Source organism: Schistocerca piceifrons, chromosome 1 (genome assembly GCF_021461385.2).
Source record: "Schistocerca piceifrons isolate TAMUIC-IGC-003096 chromosome 1, iqSchPice1.1, whole genome shotgun sequence".
In the NCBI taxonomy this organism is placed as follows: Eukaryota; Metazoa; Arthropoda; class Insecta; order Orthoptera; family Acrididae; genus Schistocerca; species Schistocerca piceifrons.
The window spans coordinates 124,177,332-124,197,093 of record NC_060138.1 but is presented as its reverse complement, the minus strand read 5'-3'; the positions used below and the strand labels follow the sequence as shown (position 1 = coordinate 124,197,093).

Below are 19,762 nucleotides of genomic sequence, written 5' to 3'. Positions count from 1 at the left end.
CCATTGACACACAGTCAACATGGGTTTAGAAAACATCGTTCCTGTGAAACACAACTAGCTCTTTGTTCACATGAAGTGTTGAGTGCTATTGGCAAGGGATTTCAGATCGATTCCGTATTTCAGGATTTCCGGAAGGCTTTTGACACTGTACCACACAAGCGGCTTGTAGTGAAATTGCGTGCTTATGGAATATCGTTTCAGTTATATTGACTGGATTTGAGATTTCCTGTCAGAGAGGTCACAGTTCGTAGTAATTGACGGAAAGTCATCGAGTAAAACAGAAGTGATTTCTGGAGTTCCCCAAGGTAGTGTTATAGGCCCTCTGTTATTCCTTATCTATATAAACGATCTAGGAGACAATCTGAGCAGCCGTCTCCGGTTGTTTGCAGATGACGCTGTCATTTATCGACTAATAAAATCATCAGAAGATCAAAACAAACTGCAAAACGATTTAGAAAAGACATCTGAACGGTGCGAAAAGTGGCAGTTGTTCCTAAATAACGAAAAATGTGAGGTCATCCACATGAGTGCTAAAAGGAATCCGTTAAACTTAGGTTACACGATAAATCAGTCTAATCTAAATGCCGTGAATTCAGCTACGTACCTAGGTATTACAATTACGAACAACTTAAATTGGAAGAAACATATAGAAAATGTTGTGGGGAAGGTTAACCAAAGACTGCGTTTTATTGGCAGGACACTTAGAAAATGTAACAGACCTACTAAGGAGACTGCCTACACTACGCTTTCCCGTCCTCTTTTAGAATACTGCTGCGCAGTGTGGGATCCTTACCAGATAGGACTGACGGAGTACATCGAAAAAGTTCAAAGAAAGGCAGCACGTTTTGTATTATCGCGAAATTGGGAGAGAATGTCACAGAAATGATACAGTTCTAAACAGACAGTGTATAAAACCATCGAGAACATCGAGTTCGCCACAACAGCTGGAGACAAGAAGAACCGCATACCAGTTAAGAGTGTTGCTGCTACTGCACTTGCCGACGGACCTTGTGTTTTCTGTGGTTGCAGACTTAATTTTAGTATTGACATTAACGATACTTTCGATCATGGTAATGGTTGGCTCACTGTAGCCATTGTACATGGAAGTACAGGAGTACCTAGTGTTCCTGGACTTGAAAGTTTTGTTGACAGAGACATTATTGCCTATCGTACCTACCACATGACAGAACTTGCTAATAAGGACTTTGGTAAATCTGCTTATATGTCTCCTTCTGCGTTGTTTTTGTATACTCGTAATGAGAGAAAAATATCTGATAATGAGTCTGTATTTATTTGGGTTAAAGGTAATGGAGTATGTAAAGTTTGTTGGTGACTGTACTTTGTATTTTCAGAAATAAATTCATCTGTATGCAAACTGATCTGTAGCGTCAGCCGGGGGGCTCAAGGAGGCAACAGTTTTGTTCTGTTAATAGACTTAACGCCTGACTTTGCCGACCTCGCGCAGCTGCGGCTGGCTTACGCAATCGTGGCGGCACGCCAGCGGACGCGCACACCCTAGAACAACCCGGTGTGCGCGTGCGGAATAACGTTCCGCTGGCACTGTGAAAATTTTCTAAGTCCAAGCTACTGCTATAAGCGAGCGAGAGCCGCGCAGAGGCTCATTCGCGCTGCTGCTGCTGCACAGGCAACTGCATTGAACGCTGCCACGATGCCTTACAGGAGAATTCGTCGCCGTTCTAAACAGACAGTGTATAAAACCATCGGGAACATCGAGTTCGCCACAACAGCTGGAGACAAGAAGAACCGCATACCAGTTACGGCATGTACCCATTTCTATTCCTCCAATTACAATCTGTGGTGATAGGATGAAAATGTTTCAAACAAAACGCGTGTAGATTTTCCCGTAGAATCGTAATCTGCAATAAAAAAACGGGGGTTCCCATTGAAGATTTCAAAGCAGCCACGCAGGGGTTTTGGGTGGCGGGTCGAGTGTGGTATCGTTGGATGTCCCCCTCCGAGGCAAAAAAATTGGAATTATAGCTTTTTGTGATCCGATGTGCATTATTTCAAAGTCTTCAGTGAACATGAACATCAAAAAATGATTTCCATCACCCTGGTTAACAGAACTTTTACAGATAGACGTTGACTGTAGATGTTGTATCACAGACGCAGTCCCTTGAGTGTTCAGAGATGTCACTAAAGCCGCCTAAAGATGTAAGCAACCATGCCTGAGCAGCGCTTATTAGTCGGAGGGGTTCCGACAGCCGATCTGTTCCAGTCATTCCACCAGGAAGGAGCTATAAGACTCGTGTTGTCTGTAGTTCAGCCATGCCTAGACGGTCAGTACCGGCCACATCGGCCGGCTGTTCGTTTTTCCCGCGCGCTGTTCAAGAATGGAACGGTAGAGAAGTATCTTAAAGGTGGTTCAATGAGCCCTCTGCCAGGCACTTAATTGTGAATTGCTGAGTAATCATGTAGCTGTAGATGCAGACACATCCAGTCATGGTAACGCTTGGCTTACTGTTGTCGTTGTAAGAGCTTGTAGTTGTGCTGCTGCTGCTGGGTTGGAGAGTTTTGATTCTCGTAATGCGTCATCCGCGATTACCTAATGGTACTTCCTACCTAATCCAGTAAGTTATTTAAACTGCATCGAACGCCTTTCGGAAGTCAAGGAGCACTGCAGTAACCTCGACACCAGTATCTACTTTTTCGGTCTCGTGGACGAAGCACGCTGGGTTTCAAACCATCACCGTCTTCGGTATCCATGTTGATTCTTAAAGAGGAGGTTTTCCGGTCTCTAGAAATGTCATGATATGCAAGCACCAAACATTTCCAGTTCTACATCAAATCCGCTGTTGCAGGTTGCATTTCTGATAGCTCTCAGGAGCAACAAAAATTTGGTTTTAAGTATTTCACATAATTATCGACCGAAATTAAAAATCTGAAATGTTGTTATAATATGCTTATTAAGATGTATAATCTTACATTGAAGGTGTAACGCAATAAGCCAGGTATTACTGTTAGGAACTGCGTATACAACTTGGGCAGCATAACCCATGACGCGCAAATTACCCAGATCATATTCAGCCAGTATTTAAGACTGACAGCACTTCCAAGGGGACGCACCTAGTGGGCATCACCGATTTCGTCCAGATTTATAGTATAAGCTGGCCAGAAACGAAAGTGACGAAACTGAGAGCTCCAGATGACGAAACATTTAGAAAAAGTAGCATTTTTGTCGAGGGTCGGGCGAACCATGGCACATGTATGATAGGGCAGTTTCGAGGCAGCGGGTGTCGCAGCTGAAATAGTTCAGCAGGGTAATCCAAGGGTCGTGGGATCGAGTTCCTGTGCGGAAACATTTTTCTTTTTTTTTAATTTTCAATCTTTGCGCTACTGCAAATACGCCGAAATATGAACGAAGTAACCACACGTATACAGCGCAATACTCTATAACCCTTTCTGTAAAATTATAGTCGCCTACGTGTACGTATAAGAGAGTACTGACTCTTTTCGACCGACGATTAAAAATACGGTGGATGCGTACACGGCATAGTATAGGAATGTTGTCATTAGTTCGTCAAAATCTGGAAAACTTATAACAGACACAAAGGAATTTGGTTCGCCGGTCGGGTGGCCGAGCGGTTCTAGGCGCTATAGTCTGGAACCGAGCGACCGCTACGGTCGCAGGTTAGAATCCTGCCTCGGGCATGGCTGTGTTTGATGTCCTTAGGTTAGTTAGGTTTAAGTAGTTCTAAGTTCTAGGGGACTGATGACCTCAGAAGTTAAGTCCCATAGTGCTCAGAGCCATTGAACCATCTGAACAGACTTTGGTTCCTAGTGGGCATAGGTTTAAATCAAAGGGGAAAGTTGAAAATTTGTGACGGACTGTGATTCGGATACTGGTCTCACGCCTACTTAGGCAGATTCTTTGACCATTAAGCTATCCGCGGACAGTGGTCATCGGAGCTGCACGGAGTACCCTAGCACGCCTCACGTCAGACTCAAATTCTCAACCTATCCACACACTACTAATGTAGTGCCCTTTGTCCGATATTCTTATTACCCTCTGCAATTCGCAAACACCCATAAGAGCTCGAACGTAGAGTGCATCCGCACTGACTCTCTTTATACGTAGTGTCTGTTCTTTCGAACATGTCCGAAAGAACAGACATAACACATAAACTTAGAACAGCCTTAAACGAAAAAAAAACTGTGTGATGTGATGAAGCTCTCCGCGCAGGACGGCAAATTTCACTTGTTAAATGAATCGTGCGAAGATTCAAATGGTTCAAATGGCTCTAAGCACTATGGGACTTAACATCTGAGTTCATCAGTCCCCTAGACTTAGAACTACTTAAACCTAACTTAACCTAAGGACATCACACACATTCACGCCCGAGGCAGGATTCGAACCTGCGACCGTAGCAGCAGCGCGATTCCGGACTGAAGCGCCTAGAACCGCTCTTCCACACTGCGACCGTAGCAGCAGCGCGATTCCGGACTGAAGCGCCTAGAACCGCTCTTCCACAGCGGCCGGCTCGTGGGACGAGAAACAAATCCACAACTTCACTTTTCAAAGTGAAGAAAGATTACCATTGTACAGTATTAAAGTGATTCCCTCCCAAATGCTAGTGGACCTCTGCGATGTCCTTTTTTATAATCAGAAAAAGAATTTAATCAAACAGCTTGAAAACACTCCGTCCTCATTGAGAGGGAAAAAGAATTCACGTCCAGAGAAGACAGCGTCAAAATACGCCCCACTGTACATCACGAGTTGTCCTCACCAATATTTGGCGATATGATGTGTTACGCGTACCTGAAGAGCGAATCTTTTATGAACGCAAACGAACTTTGTTTTCCTACAGAAAACCACGTAACTGTAAAAATGTGGTGTTAATAACGTGTGCAGGCTGCCGAGAATACTACAACTTCCTTTGTTTTTACAGGGATTATCACCTGAGCAACTGTAAAACAATGAAATTATTTAATTTTATATACGAAGATATTGTGTATACGTTATAATCCATTCTTGGAAATTTGTTTCCAATTCTAAATTTTACTGTTCCTATTCTTTTCATGTCTTTTATAAAAGTATTAATAAATACAATATAGTGGACGTTATTTCACTTTGAAACTTCCTGGCAGATTAAAACTGTGTGCCGGACCGAGACTCGAACTCGGGACCTTTGCCTTTCGCGGGCAAGTGCCCTACCGCGGAAGGCAAAGATCCCGAGTTCGAGTCTCGGTCCGGCACACAGTTTTAATCTGCCAGAAAGTTTCAAATCAGCGCACACTCCGCTACAGAGTGAAAATCTCATTCTGGTTATTCACTTTATTTGCAACGTAACATAAAAATTGAAAATGAGGTTTCAGCATAGGTATTCGACCGCACGACCCTCGCATTACAGTTCTGTGGTTTCCGCCGCGTCCACCGCTACCTGGAAGCTAAGCTAACGAAATGCCTCGTGCGTCGCCCGACCCGTGCCAAAGATGCTGTTCTCTCTGAACACTTTGCCATCTGAAGCTCCCACTTCTGTCACTTTCACGTCTGGTCAAGCCCTGTACTCATCATAAATTTCGACTAATCAGTGACGACGTATAGATCAGGTCGTCCCGTTAGCGAGTTTCAACAAACCTCACATATAATTTCAAACCCTTAGGAAAGGTTTTCTTCCAGAGACACTTCATGAAATAACGAAAGGAAAAAAGATTATCACTTGCTACTTTTTCGCTGTTCGTGTAGAAAAACTTCAGCATCACGCCAACCGTTTTAGTTTGTTATTTCTGTACCACCGCCGGCCGGAATGGCCGAGCGGTTCTAGGCGCTACAGTCTGGAACTGCGCGACCGCTACGGTCGCAGATTCGAATCCTGCCTCGGGCATTGATGTGTGTGATGTCCTTAGGTGAGTTAGGATTAAGTAATTCTAAGTTCTAGGCAACTGATGACCTCAGAAGTGTAGTCCCATGGTGCTCAGAGCCATTTCTGTACCACCAGCTGTAATCGCAACACATTTTGCAGATAGTAATCACGTACATCACCGAATGTACCTGCAAAATTATATCATTGCACGTCACGTAGTTCATGAAATATGGCATCATAAGACATTGAGATGGGTGAAAAACAAGATTTTCTTGAAACGAAGCTGTGTTACACATGGGATTTCGTTTTGTTTATGAGTTGGGAGGGGAGGGGGGGAGGGGGAACTTGCAAGCCTTTCAAGGGATTAGAGCAACCGCAAAACATCTCATAACGACAGGTCACCACCGGTGGGATCGACTTTTTGAAACCGTCTCTACGGTGACGTAGGCTAAGATCCCCAGTTTCACACCCGTGGCGGGCCCTGACTTGCGCGTAATTGACGAAAAAAATCGTAATTTTGCTTCACGCTCAATAACAGTAATACGTAGTATTGCACGGACTCATTGAGTGGTGTACTGAATAGGTAAGACCTTCATGTATGGTTTTGAATTTCGTCAGGTTTAGAATTTTTTATCTTAAAATCTTTATTGAATAGGCTTTAACATCAGTCAGTCAATTGCTGAAAATGTAATTTTTTTATTTCTGTTCCTTTGTCACATCGTATGCACTTTTTCATTTGTTGTCATTTTATCCTTATATCATTCTTTTTCCACTCGGAATTTTTGTGAATGTGAATATAGTGATATTAATCTCTTATAATATATAAATAGTTGACAATGCCGACCTGTCGATTAAAAAACAAAAGGCGAAATAATATATTTATACTGACTGTGCAGTGATGTCAAAAATTATTTCTCGCTAAAAATTGTGTGTCTTTTTGGATAGTAATCGTCATACAAACGTTTAAAACGTAGCGTAAATTCCTACTGCACTATGGACAAAACAACGCAGATGAAGATTTAAACGGAAGACTGGATTAGAATTAAAACGAAATTCAAGCAAAATAAGGGATAGAAACAATGAATGCAACAATATGGACGAAAAAACAGAATGATAAAACGAAAGAAATTAAACCAAAATTAAAAGATAAAATTAATAAAAAACACAGGAAGAATTTTCAAGTGGAAAAAGAATGATAAAGTGGAAAAAGTTGATATGATGATTAAAATGATGTGACAAAGGAACAGAAATAAAAAAAAATTACGTTTAAAGCAATTAATTGAATAAAAATAATGATCAAAGAGTCATTTCGAGAAAAATTAAAAGTAAAAAGAAATTTTAAGCAGCTGAAGGCCTTAACCCACCAAATACACTACGCAACCAGTCTATATTATACTATTTTTTTAATGCTATTGAGCCGCAGCCGCACGTAAAAATCCGATTTTTTTTCGTCAGTTACTCGCGAACGAGGGCCCACCAGGCTGAATGGCTGCAGTGTGTGATACCTTGGATCGTAATCTGCGTAACCGTATAGATGGTTTCAAAAAGTCGATCGCACCGCGAAGGACCTCTCCTTATCAAACTGAATGGCCAGACAGGTAATTGACTCACGTCGGTTGGAGACCCCTCTCCCTACCATAAAAATATGAACCAGTGTACAGGCACTGAGACATATCAGACATGACTGGGTGGCAGCTTACCTGTTGTCTTGCTAGTAGAGGTCGAAACAAGAAAGAGGTCGGAGAGGCAGTACGGAAGCCCCAAACGTGTCGCTCTGGTGAGGGTGAACCCACCAAGTGGCGACTGGAGTCTTATATACCCTGACCTGTCCCACTGGAGCTGGGTTTCCAAACGAGCGCGTATCACGTGCGCGTTATCAGCGAGCTGAGCCTCTGACCTATGAGGCCCGTCCCCCGTAATCTGACAGCACGCACGCTGCCAATAACAACGCCTTGTGCCTCAATGGCCGGGTGCAAGTCTTTCAACTGGACCCCACATCGGCGACCTGTGTGTCCCTCATCTGTCCCTGCTATCTAACGGGGAAAGAGAACCTACAGTTTAACGTGGAGTCCGAACCACGTGTCGTTCCTGGTGGCTCATCACATCTTTGAGAGATGAAGCTAGATTACGGGCAGACTGAAAATTTCCGTAGTCCGGCCGGGATTCGAACCCACGACCTCTCGGTTTCCAGGCACCGGTTTTTCGCTAGTCCAACACGAACGTTGGTCACCCACGAGAACACGGAGGTACCGTAAATCCATCATACGTGTTGACAGTACTGGTTTTTTATTTTTTCTGCCTTGAAAGCCTTCTAAATTTAATAAACGTTTCTATTATTTCCTATTCTTTGATGTTGATTTGTCATTCTTTTCTTATTTCTGTAATCCATGTTTCAGCTGACTTCTTTTTCCAGGACCATGGGGATATCTGTTTCGTTAGCCTGTTCTCACTCATTCGGTAGAGGTGTCCAAAGAAGATTAATCTGCACTTTCTCATTACTTCTGATACGTTCTGTATATTTTGGTATATCTCCTCATTACTTCTCGTTTACCAACCATCTGTAATTTGTATTGAACTCATCATCTTCCTAATAATACGTCTTCCAGTTATCTCTGTTCTGTCCACCTTATATTATTTACTAACTCGCTGTGTTTTACCTGTTTGTATTTCTACGTACTTTGTTGCATTTTTTAAATTTTTGTCATAAAATTTGTTCTTTCAGCTGAAATTCGGAGACCATTTCCATCAGTTATTCTTTCGAGAATAATGATTTGAGTAACTGCTTCTGTCAGATTTTCTGAAACTTGTACAAAATCGTACGCACAGACCAGCCAGTTCATCTTAATTCCATTTTATTTTCTTCACAGAATTATTGGTTCAATTTTGTGACTTTTTTTTGTTTTAAATTCAAGATCCTTACAACTTTTAATAAAACGCAGGTGAGCAGTAAAGACGATGCGCATTTTCCTTGCCTTGTTTTTATTTCAAATAACTGAGATATTTCTCCCATAAATTCAGTTTAGACATCTTTTTTTGGAGATACACGACTTATATTTGCTAATTTTGGTTTAATACCAAATTTTCTAGGCATTTTAAGTTTCTTTCTCTTTCACAGCATCAGATGCTTTCTTGAAAAGAGTAAATGACACGGTTATTGGTCTGCTGGTAAACATTCTGTAGTCAATTATTAATTTTAAGCTAGAAATCTGTTCCGTGTAGGATCTCACCTTTCGTAAACCATCCTCGCTTTCTATCAGTTATTTGTCTCAAGTTTCTTCGAATCCCTTCACTAGAAAGTTTGATAATATTTTGTATGCCACTGGTAGAAGTGACACCTCTCCGTAGCTGCTGACATTTTGTTTGCCTCCCTTTTTAAGAAGTGAGTGAATAATGTAATATTTCGTTCTTTATTTATTTCTATTGTTATTTCGTTCGGCTCTTTAAAGAGTACATAGGCTACTGGTTAGCTTTATTTTCTTGTTCTTCCTGTCTTCCCACAAATTCATCTTGTCACTTTTGTGGGGTCAACAATCTTTGAGACCCTTCAATGTGTCGGATGGCCATCGTACTTTAGTTTTTCCGGTCCCGTTTATAATGTGAAAGACTTCCCTAGTAAATAATGGATCTTCAGATTGTTCTATTCAGACTTTTTTACCGTGCAATGAAACTAAATCATCCCGTTAGGTGAAACAATTCATCTGAATCTTTTGGCATTCAGAGTGATGTTACATGTTTATTATTATTATTATTATTATTATTGGCTAAAAGACAACAGATAACACAGGCAAGAAGGTCACTACGCTAGATTTCATATTTCATCATCAGTATCTGGAACTGCTTGATGTGTCGGATAATGTGTGTGGATATCAGAAAAGTTACTTTTTATAAATGGCAGGTGGGTATTTTATCAACGATAATAGTTTTCAAGAGCCCACCACATGAGCTAAAAGCTAACGGAACCGCTTTCACTGGCTTACCAGAGATTCTGAAGTTCAATGTCAGGTCTTCGTGTCTCATAAGTTTCTTCCATCGTTTATCGTCTGTGCTACTACTGGCTGGAATAGCGATCAACATCCATCATTTACTCCGCGATTGTAATGTGCGGTGTATTGTATTCCAGAGTTCCACAAGTCTGGAAGAGCAGTCTTGTTATTTTCGACCTGTTTTCTACTTTATCATCACGCCATTTGCTTACCAATGCCATATGATATTTTTCTCGTAAATTACAATGAATTACTTGTAACACAAGTTTTTGACAGTGTTTGTAATATGACGTTTTTACGACAGCTGTTCTTGAAATTCTCGCAGTTTATGCGCGGCTTGCCTTTGGCATTATAGGATGGACAATGTACCTTACTAGGAGTAATGAGATGCCACGATGTTTATTTACCTCTATAGTTTTTCCATTCTCATGTGCAGTATAATCAAGGATAGTTCACAGTCGTTTTTAATTCTTGTTTCTCCCATATGTTTACTACGTTTTTTTTTAAAGCATCTACTTCTTCTTCAGGCATAAGTTTCCATAACTGTGCTAGTATGGAGTCTTCTCATGCAGCCCTGTTGCTTTTTAGTCGTCTGAGACTTTGATCTCACAGCATTCCGGAAAAGGGGCCACTGATTTCAGATTTCATGATTTGTTAGTTCCAATTGGATTCGTTGGGTTTTCGCCATTTAGAAAAATCTGAAGGTATTTCAGAAAGAATTTACAGTTTTAGTCGTTTGACGTTGCTCAAGATCCCATCTTTCCCTCGAAAACTGAGAGAGGCGTTGGGAAAGGATGTTTGACCTCATGGTTTATTAATTCTAATTGGGTTAGTTGGTTTTTCACAATTTGGAAGCGTCTTAAAGTTTTCGACAAGGCTTTCACAGTTTTATTCGTTTGAAATTGTATAGCTTCCATCTTTCCTCTCAAATCCGTGGAAGGGATTGGAGGGGAAGGGATGTATCCTTGTAGCCTATCCTCTTATTAGTAGTATCTGTAATATGCGTTGTACTCATTTAGATTATTGTGGTGTTCCATCTTGTTCAATGGTTCTTTCTCGTACTTTAGCGTCTCCCTGCGTATTTTCTTTGCTGTTTTTGGTCATAAGATTTATCCGTGTCACTGTTTGCTTCTTTCTTGGTTCTGTAGTATTTTCTCCAAGCAGTCAAACGATTTTTCAATATTTGTTCGAAATTACCATCCTAATATTCGCCTCTCATTCTTTTTTTCATCCCCGCTACAAATTGTACCAATTGCGTTTTTGTATTTTCGAAGTCTTTCTCTGTTGGTCGAGTAAGCCCTCTAAATTTATTTTCTTTTTCTAATAATTTCTTGATGTCGAATGTTGATACAGCGTTTGTATTGCTCATTATATTCGAAGGTAATAGTCTGACGAATGTGACAGAAACACATTGATCATGTGTATGCTTATCTCCTTTCTGAATCTAACATTCATTAATTCTGGACAACGCCTCCGAGATATAGCAACATGGTCTGTTTGAAATATTCCTAGTCATGATGTTTGTTTTCTGGGTAGTTGGCGACAATATGTGGAAATCAGTACAAATTAAGATTTTCACAAAATTCAACGATCCATTTCCAACTTTATTGGTTCATATATGAAGGGCTTATTTCAACAGTGGTACAACTCCATTACCTCCACTTTTCTGTCTATAATACTTCTGAAATTAATGAGCCAAACAAACAGAAAGAAAGGTTCATCTCTAGCAAGAAGCCATATGCTTGAATATTTCTGGTATCTCAACTGCAGATTTTTCAGCTCTCATTTAACGTTAGGAGTCTGTATCTTAATATGAACAAAAATGGACTTGTATCACTATTGAAACAAGCCCTTCATATGTTCCGGGTAGCGCTCCATAACATTCCTGTATCTTTTTCTCCATCCAGTACGTGCATTAAATCACCCAATAGGATGATAACCAAGGAATATTGCAAGCCTAGTTATTATAATTGCCATTACAATAATTGTAATTATATGATTTGAGGGTGAGCAAAAGAAGACTGGCCCGGAAAATATTCATAAGAGTGACGCAGAATTGAGCCTTATTAATGAACAGGAGGAGACTTGCCCATCACAGCTAATCCCTGAAACCGCGTCATCGATGTACCAGTCGGTTGCTGTCACGTATCTGCGCGCACGCGCCTCCTTCATGCTTTGTTCCGAGTACTTCGCTGTGTCATTACGTTTGAGATCGTAAGAGGAGCAGACGTGTTTTAATGAACGGTTGGACGTAACACAAAATGGTGGTCACGATAAAACAAGACGTTTTCACTGTCGAGTGTTAAGCAAAGCGCAATCCGTAGAAAACGTGTGGAGAAATGAAACTTCCTGGCAGATTAAAACCGTGTGCCGGACCGAGACTCGAACTCGGGACCTGTGCCTTTCGCGGGCAAGTGCTCTACCATATGTTTCTCTTTTTTTTTTCGATATAGTTCGTTTCGTATGGCCTGGGCAGACGACACAAGACTTCCGTTCAAGTAGATCGTTGATTCCTTGACTCAGTTTTTTTGTTACAGAGAGCACCCAGCCCTCTGACCGAAAACGCTGAGCTACCGTGCCGGCGACCATCTGAGCTACCCAAGCACGACTCACGCCCCGTCCTCACAGCTTCACTTCTGCCAGCACCTCGTCTCCTACCTTCCAAACTTCACAGAAGCTCTCCTGCGAACTGTTTGGTCAAGAGTTTAAACCTGGAAGTGTTTCGGCAAAACCCCCAGCCAAGTCTGCAACGCCAAACTTAGTGGCAAAATTGCGCCAAACGAGTTCTGTAGCGAATGAAAATCGTAAATGTCCGAAAAGAGTGCAAACACCAGAAAATATTGCCGGTGTCTTATTGTAAATATTTGCGGGTCACGTTTATTATGCCAACGTAGTATTGTTTATTAAACTAAAGATACCCCAGTTTCCAGCATAAAGTGCCCTACGATCTATTTGAGCCAGTGTATCTACCAAGGCAGTCCAGTGGCTCAGATTTTAAAGGTACTCGGGTAGTGCAAAGTTCAGATTACCATCCTGTCATTCTGTTGTAGATACGCTGTAGTTTCCGCAAATCAATCAGGCAGATGCTTGAACGGTTCCTGGTACAAGACTACTATCGACTGCCTTCCCCATTATTATCAAGATGAGCTAGCGCTTGTGCCCTGATGACGTATAGCCGGCGACATCGTTAATAGCTTCTAGCCGCACAGCTCGCAAGGACAGCTGCTTTGTGAGCTCGGCTGAAAGTGCGTAGACGGCGGGTACAATACGGACAGCTGCAATAGCATCTCGCTACGGTCTGCTTGACTGTGCGACACAACCCGTTTCGTGATCAATTTGGTAAACTACGTCCAAATAGGTCTCGGAAAGCCCGATGGTGCCGACCGACCGCCGTGTCATTCTCTTCCGAAAGGCTTTACTGGCTGCTGATGCAGAGGGGCATGTGATCAGCACACCGCTGGTATACGTCAAAAGGGACATTTGAAAATGTGTGCCCCGACTAGGACTCGAACCCGGGACCACCTGCTTACATGGTAGACATTCTATCCATCTTTTTTCTATTCTTTTTTTTTTAAATCTCATTTTGTTCGTTTTCGTTCGTTGTATCTGCTAGGGGCGGACGTCGGAAGACACCCATTTCAGTTCGTCGCTAATCCATTTACTCAGTTTTTTTATTACAGAGGGCAACGAACCCCCTGACCGAACACGCTGAGTTACCGTGCCGGTAATCTGAGCCATCGAGGACACAGTGCGACTGCAGGGACTTATCTCTGGCACGCCTCCTGTGAGACCCACATTCACAACTTATTGTTCCGCTCTGTATTCGTGGTACCCCTGCCCATTACACTCATTACTCGCGCCTTGACCGATTCCTGCAAGCATACACATTGCCCGAACTCTTGCGGGAATCGGTCAAGGCGCGAGTAATGAGTGTAATGAACAGGGGCACTACGAATATAGTGCGGAACAATAAGTTGGGAATATGGGTCTCACGAGAGGCATGTCAGAGGTAAGTCCCTGCAGTCGCACTATCCTCTGTGTCCTCGGTGGCTCAGATAGCTCAGCGTGTACGGTCAGAGGGTTAGCTACCCTCTGTAATAAAAACGGATCAACGAACAACCTGAACGGGTGTCATGAGACGTCCGCCCCGAACATATACAACGAACAAAATACGGGACTAATGACCTCAGCAGTTGAGTCCCATAGTGCTCAGAGCCAGCCAACAAAATAGAACAAAATAAGGTCAATAAGGAATGTAAAAAAAAAAATTATGGATAGAGCGTCTGCCATGTAAACAGAGATCCCGGGTTCGAGTTCCGGTCGGGGCACTCATTTTCAACTGTCCCCGTTGACGTATATCAACGCCTGTATGCAGTTAAGAGTATTCATTTCATTGTATTGATTTAATAGTAATTTCATTCTAACGAGCTGCACAGTCACCATCTTCCTACATACAGGACACCGCTCCCTAGCCGTAGTCAGTTCTTTGACCAGAGCCGCTACGTCTCAATCAAGTATGTCCTCAATTAGTCTTACAAGGGCTGAGTGCAGCCAATAGCGCTCAGCAGACACGGACGGTGACCCATCCAAGTGCTATATAAGCCCAACAGCCCTTAACTACGGTGATCTGACGGGAATCGGTGTTACCGCTGCGGCAAAGCAGTTGGCATAAATTCATTAAGTGTAGCCAATAAGTATGAGATTCACATGAAAGAATGGAATGTGTATTCAGTCTTTCCCTGGCATAAAGACACGAAGAGAAACCAGTGATACAGATTCTCGCACTGCAGAATGGATTCTATAATAAATTGGTCCTTAAAGAAACTTCTGTGTTGTACTGCAGTCAGAAGAGCGGGATAAGTAAATAAAGAACAGATTATGCTCTGAACTACTTTCTACTGCACAGACAGATAGACAGGAAAGTAATCGTTTAGTGAAAATTACAAAATAAATTTTCATTCCATTCACTTACCTTTTTATTCAGATGTTTCACTGCCATTGCCTTCAGAATTGGAGTCTCTGGACGTGGGTGCCAGATTGACAACTAACGAATCCGTTATTTCGTCTCTAACAACTTCCTTCTGGATATCTTCTTTCTCCAGTTTGTCTGTGTGACGTACGCAAGGTTCCAAATCAGCAACGGTGATTCTATCTGTTGCTTCACGGATCAGTCTTTCACTGTCGGCTACATTAAACGTATGAGGGTCGTTCCATAAGTAATGCCCCACATTTTTTCTCAGAACATATTTACTGTTAAAGAGTCAGAATTTGCTGACAATATACATCAACATGTCTTGTCCATGTCCTATTTTTCTGCGTAGTCTCCAACACGTTCTATGGTCGTACGCCAACGTTGTGGAAGAGTGTGTATTCCCTGCTGGTAAAAGCTCTTGTCCTCGAGGCGTAGCCATGTTTTCACTGCATGACTGACACTCTCGTCATCTGCAAAGAGTGTTCCCCGTAGAGAATCTTTAAGCGGCCCAAAGAGATGCAAGTCCGAGGGTGCCAGGACCGGACTGTAGGGTGGATGAGGCAATGATGTCCAACCCAATATGGTGCTGTGTTCCCAGGTTCGCAGACTTGTGTGCTGGGCATTACCGTGTTGGAGCAAGATTTCTGCTGGATCCTTGTCCGATCGAACACGTCAAAAACGTGTCTTCACGTATGCCTCGGAATTGATGGTTGACCCTCTTGGCATCACATCCACTAGAATGACGCCATCACAATCCCAGAAGACTGACATCATGACTTTTCCGGCAGAGGGTGTTGTCTTGAATTTCTTCTTTTGTGGTGAATGAGGCTGACGCCACTCCATGGACTTTCCGGCGCAAAGTGGTGCACCCAGCTTTCGTCCCCCGTAACGATCCGCAATAGAAAGGCCTCTCCGACTGTTTCAAAACGCTCCAACAATTCAGATGAAATGGCCTTTCTTTGAATCTTGTGGTCCGCCGTGAGCATTCGTGAAACCCATTGTGAGCAGCTCTTTGAATATCCGAGAGTCTCGATCATTGCAGACGCACTTCAAATGCCGACCGACAACTGTAGAGCCAATTGTTGAGTTGTGATGCGCCGGTCGGCACGAATAATGGAATCCGCTCGATTCAGCGTGTCTGGAGGAGTGGCTGTGACAGGACGTCCCGAGCGTGACTGATAGTGGAGCTCTGTTTCTGCATTTCCTGAGGCTGTAACTTTGTTTACCCATCGCCCATCTGTATTCGTATCAACTGCAGCATCGCCATACACTGCACACAAACGCTTATGGATGTTTACCACGATTTCTATTTCTGCGTACAAGAATTCAATAACAGCACACTGCTTGTAACGTGAGTCGTGTATAGACGCCATTTTGACGCTGTACTGCGGCTCTGCCATCTGCCTGAACGATTCGAAACTTCACCGGCGCACAGAACAAACATCAAATGTGAAGTACCAACAGGGACGTTTATCCATTTATATTAATGGCTTTAAAAAAAAAAAATTGTGGTATTACTTATTGAACGACCCTCGTAGCGTTTTTATCTACCACGTATCTCTTCACCTGTGCCCACACCGGTTCTATTGGATTATAATGGCGGTTATAGGTGGTATTCGTATGAGATTGTGGCCATGTTGCAGAGCTATGGAAATAATTTCCTATTTTTTTATCGCTGCCTTTTGAAATCTTAGCACGCTCCAACGATGACCTCGCTGTTTGGTCTCTTCCCCCAAATCAACCCAACCCCAACGAGGTTCATATCTCCCTCGTGTCCCGCTTTTTTTTTCACAAAATTTTGAACTGTCCGTCCGGCTATTGATGTGACTGTTCACTGTATTTAAATCTGTGTCTGTGTTCTGTGGTGTAACGGTCGCTTCCAACAGCGAGGAAGGAAGGGACCTCTAGACGTACGTACCTCTTATTTGACCTACAATACAGTCCAACACCGTGACCACACAACTACGACGTCGTTACTGGCGTAAATCGCTCTATGTTGCATATTTTGTGCTTGGACCGCTCACTTTCTATTTTGCATCTTTTCTCACAGTTCGCTACACCTTTTTCCTGTTTCCGTGTTTGATCTGTGTTTTTGACTGTGCCATATTACCACTAAATGTGAGGAGGGTGCGATGGGGTGTTTCCCTTGTTAGAAACGTCATCCTAGCAGCACCAATATCACTTTGTTCCATTAAAAATTTCCATACCTCATTAGATTTTACACTTAAATCCGATGTTCTTCAATATTCTTTGCATTGACTTTGCATTTCCGTCAATCCCAGTAGCTTCACGCAGAAGAGGGAGCAATATCGCTGACGTGGGGGACTCACCTCTTTCATAAAATTCGAAAACTTTTCGACGTAAAACATCACGATCGAAGTCGTCGATTCCTGTTACGCCCTTTGGCATGCTAAGTTTCTTCCTGTTGCCTGCCGACACAGCTTGGCCTCTTGCTAATTCATCTGAAAGTTCGTACACCAATTTCGTCATAGGCCACCGCAGTGCGTTTCTGCATTTTGGTAACTTCCCCACACCGGCTTGACTGAAACTGCGTTACGTTTGTAGAACGAGTACGCTTAAAAAATAAGATCCCTTGCCTGTTTGAGGAACACTTGGTGGCTTCTGGGTGTTACAGCCACTGTAACACCCAGAACACAAAGAACGCCACACAAATCAGTCAGTCGTAGTTTCGCGCTTGTAAAACAAGATAGAACAGTTTAATACAAACAATCACGACACTCTCTGGTGTGAAAGTGTTAACCGTTTGACAGCTGGACCGACACTAGCGCTCCAAGCGGTGAAAAGCAGTTGTAAGTGTCGTAAGGATAACATTTTTTAATTATTTTCTACGTAATTTTAGAAACAGTTGTTAGATTTTTGCGTTAATAAATTACTAAGACACATGAATTTTCATGAAATACATTTAAAAACAGCGGAATCACACTGATTGAGTGACATAAGCTACGTCTTATTCATGTAGTGTATATTTACAACTTATTTCGCTGAAAAATATTCAAATGGCTTTGAGCACTATGGGACTTAACTTCTGAGGTCATCAGTCCCGTAGAACTTGGAACTACTTAAACCTAACTAACCTAAGGACATCACACACATCCATGCCCGAGCAGGATTCGAACCTGCGACCGTGGCGGTCGCGCGGCTCCAGACTGTAGCGCCTAGAACCGCTCGGTCACAGCGGCCGGCTGCAATAACAATAAACAAGACTCAAGGTGTGAGAGGGTAGGGGGGGCGAAGACAACATGGACGGAGGGGTGGGAGGAGATGGGCAGAGAGGGGTAAGAGATAATGTACAACATCGGTAAGTAATTTAACCAAACCAAAATTTACAGACGTCACTATGTAATATTCTGGCATCATGACGGAAGAAATATTGAATATCCATTGTTATGACTATACAACGACGAATTATCTCTGCATACATTTGAGATAAACAATAGTAACAATAAGTAATCTGAATCTGAATAAGGACTCATTGTTCCCTAAACGCACTAGACCCCACCAGTGATTCGCAGGCTACGTGTTGTTCAAGAGCTAAAATATGTACGGTGAAAAATGTAGAATTTCAAACTTTTATTCGTTTTATTTTATTAGTCGGGCGGTGCAGTGCTGTGCGCCCGGCTAGTAGTGGCGCGTGTCTGTGGTCGGAGGCGAGCGCAAGTGATTCACGTCACAGGTTGGCTCGGGCCGGTCAGCCAGTCACAGGCTTTCTTTTGTCTTGCTCAGAGGTGTCAGTGATTCTGCTTGGCTGTTTGGTGGTTCGACGGCTTCAGTAGCTTAACAGACAGTTAGTCCCCAACATTCTTCCCGATTTATGACTTGATGTAAAAAGAAGTAGTAAGTATATTTTCCTACGTTAAGCTGTTGTTGTTGTTGTTGTGGTCTTCAGTCCTGAGACTGGTTTGATGCAGCTGTCCATGCTACTCTATCCTGTGCAAGCTTCTTCATCTCCCAGTACCTACTGCAACCTACATCCTTCTGAATCTGCTTAGTGTATTCATCTCTTGGTCTCCCTCTACGATTTTTACCCTCCATGCTGCCCTCCAATGCTAAATTTGTGATCCCTTGATGCCTCAAAACATGCCCTACCAACCGATCCCTTCTTCTAGTCAAGTTGTGCCACAAACTTCTCTTCTCCCCAATCCTATTCAATGCCTCCTCATTAGTTACGTGATCTACCCACCTTATCTTCAGCATTCTTCTGTAGCACCACATTTCGAAAGCTTCTATTCTCTTCTTGTCCAAACTACTTATCGTCCATGTTTCACTTCCATACATGGCTACACTCCATACAAATACTTTCAGAAACGACTTCCTGACACTTAAATCTATACTCGATGTTAACAAATTTCTCTTCTTCAGAAACGATTTCCTTGCCATTGCCAGTCTACATTTTATATCCTCTCTACTTTGACCATCATCAGTTATTTTACTCCCTAAATAGCAAAACTCCTTTACTCCCTTAAGTGTCTCATTTCCTAATCTAATCCCCTCAGCATCACCCGATTTAATTTGACTACATTCCATTATCCTCGTTTTGCTTTTGTTGATGTTCATCTTATATCCTCCTTTCAAGACACTGTCCATTCCGTTCAACTGCTCTTCCATGTCCTTTGCTGTCTCTGACAGAATTACAATGTCATCGGCGAACCTCAAAGTTTTTACTTCTTCTCCATGAATTTTAATACCTACTCCGAATTTTTCTTTTGTTTCCTTTACTGCTTGCTCAATATACAGATTGAATAACATCGGGGAGAGGCTACAACCCTGTCTCACTCCTTTCCCAACCACTGCTTCCCTTTCATGCCCCTCGACTCTTATAACTGCCATCTGATTTCTGTACAAATTGTAAATAGCCTTTCGCTCCCTGTATTTTATTCCTGCCACCTTCAGAATTTGAAAGAGAGTATTCCAGTTAACATTGTCAAAAGCTTTCTCTAAGTCTAAAAATGCTAGAAACGTAG

General features: G+C 42.5%; 1 protein-coding gene across 1 annotated transcript in view; it reads right to left on the bottom strand.

Annotated features, from left to right (window-relative positions):
- Nucleotides 1-7,651, bottom strand: part of LOC124788677 (gamma-butyrobetaine dioxygenase-like) — a 53,977-nt gene extending 46,326 nt beyond the window's left edge. Inside the window, exon 1 of the mRNA XM_047255962.1 lies at nucleotides 7,526-7,651. The gene's annotated coding sequence lies outside the window, so the exon portion shown is untranslated. The remainder of the gene's footprint in view (nucleotides 1-7,525) is intronic.
- Nucleotides 7,652-19,762: the final 12,111 nt, after the last annotated feature.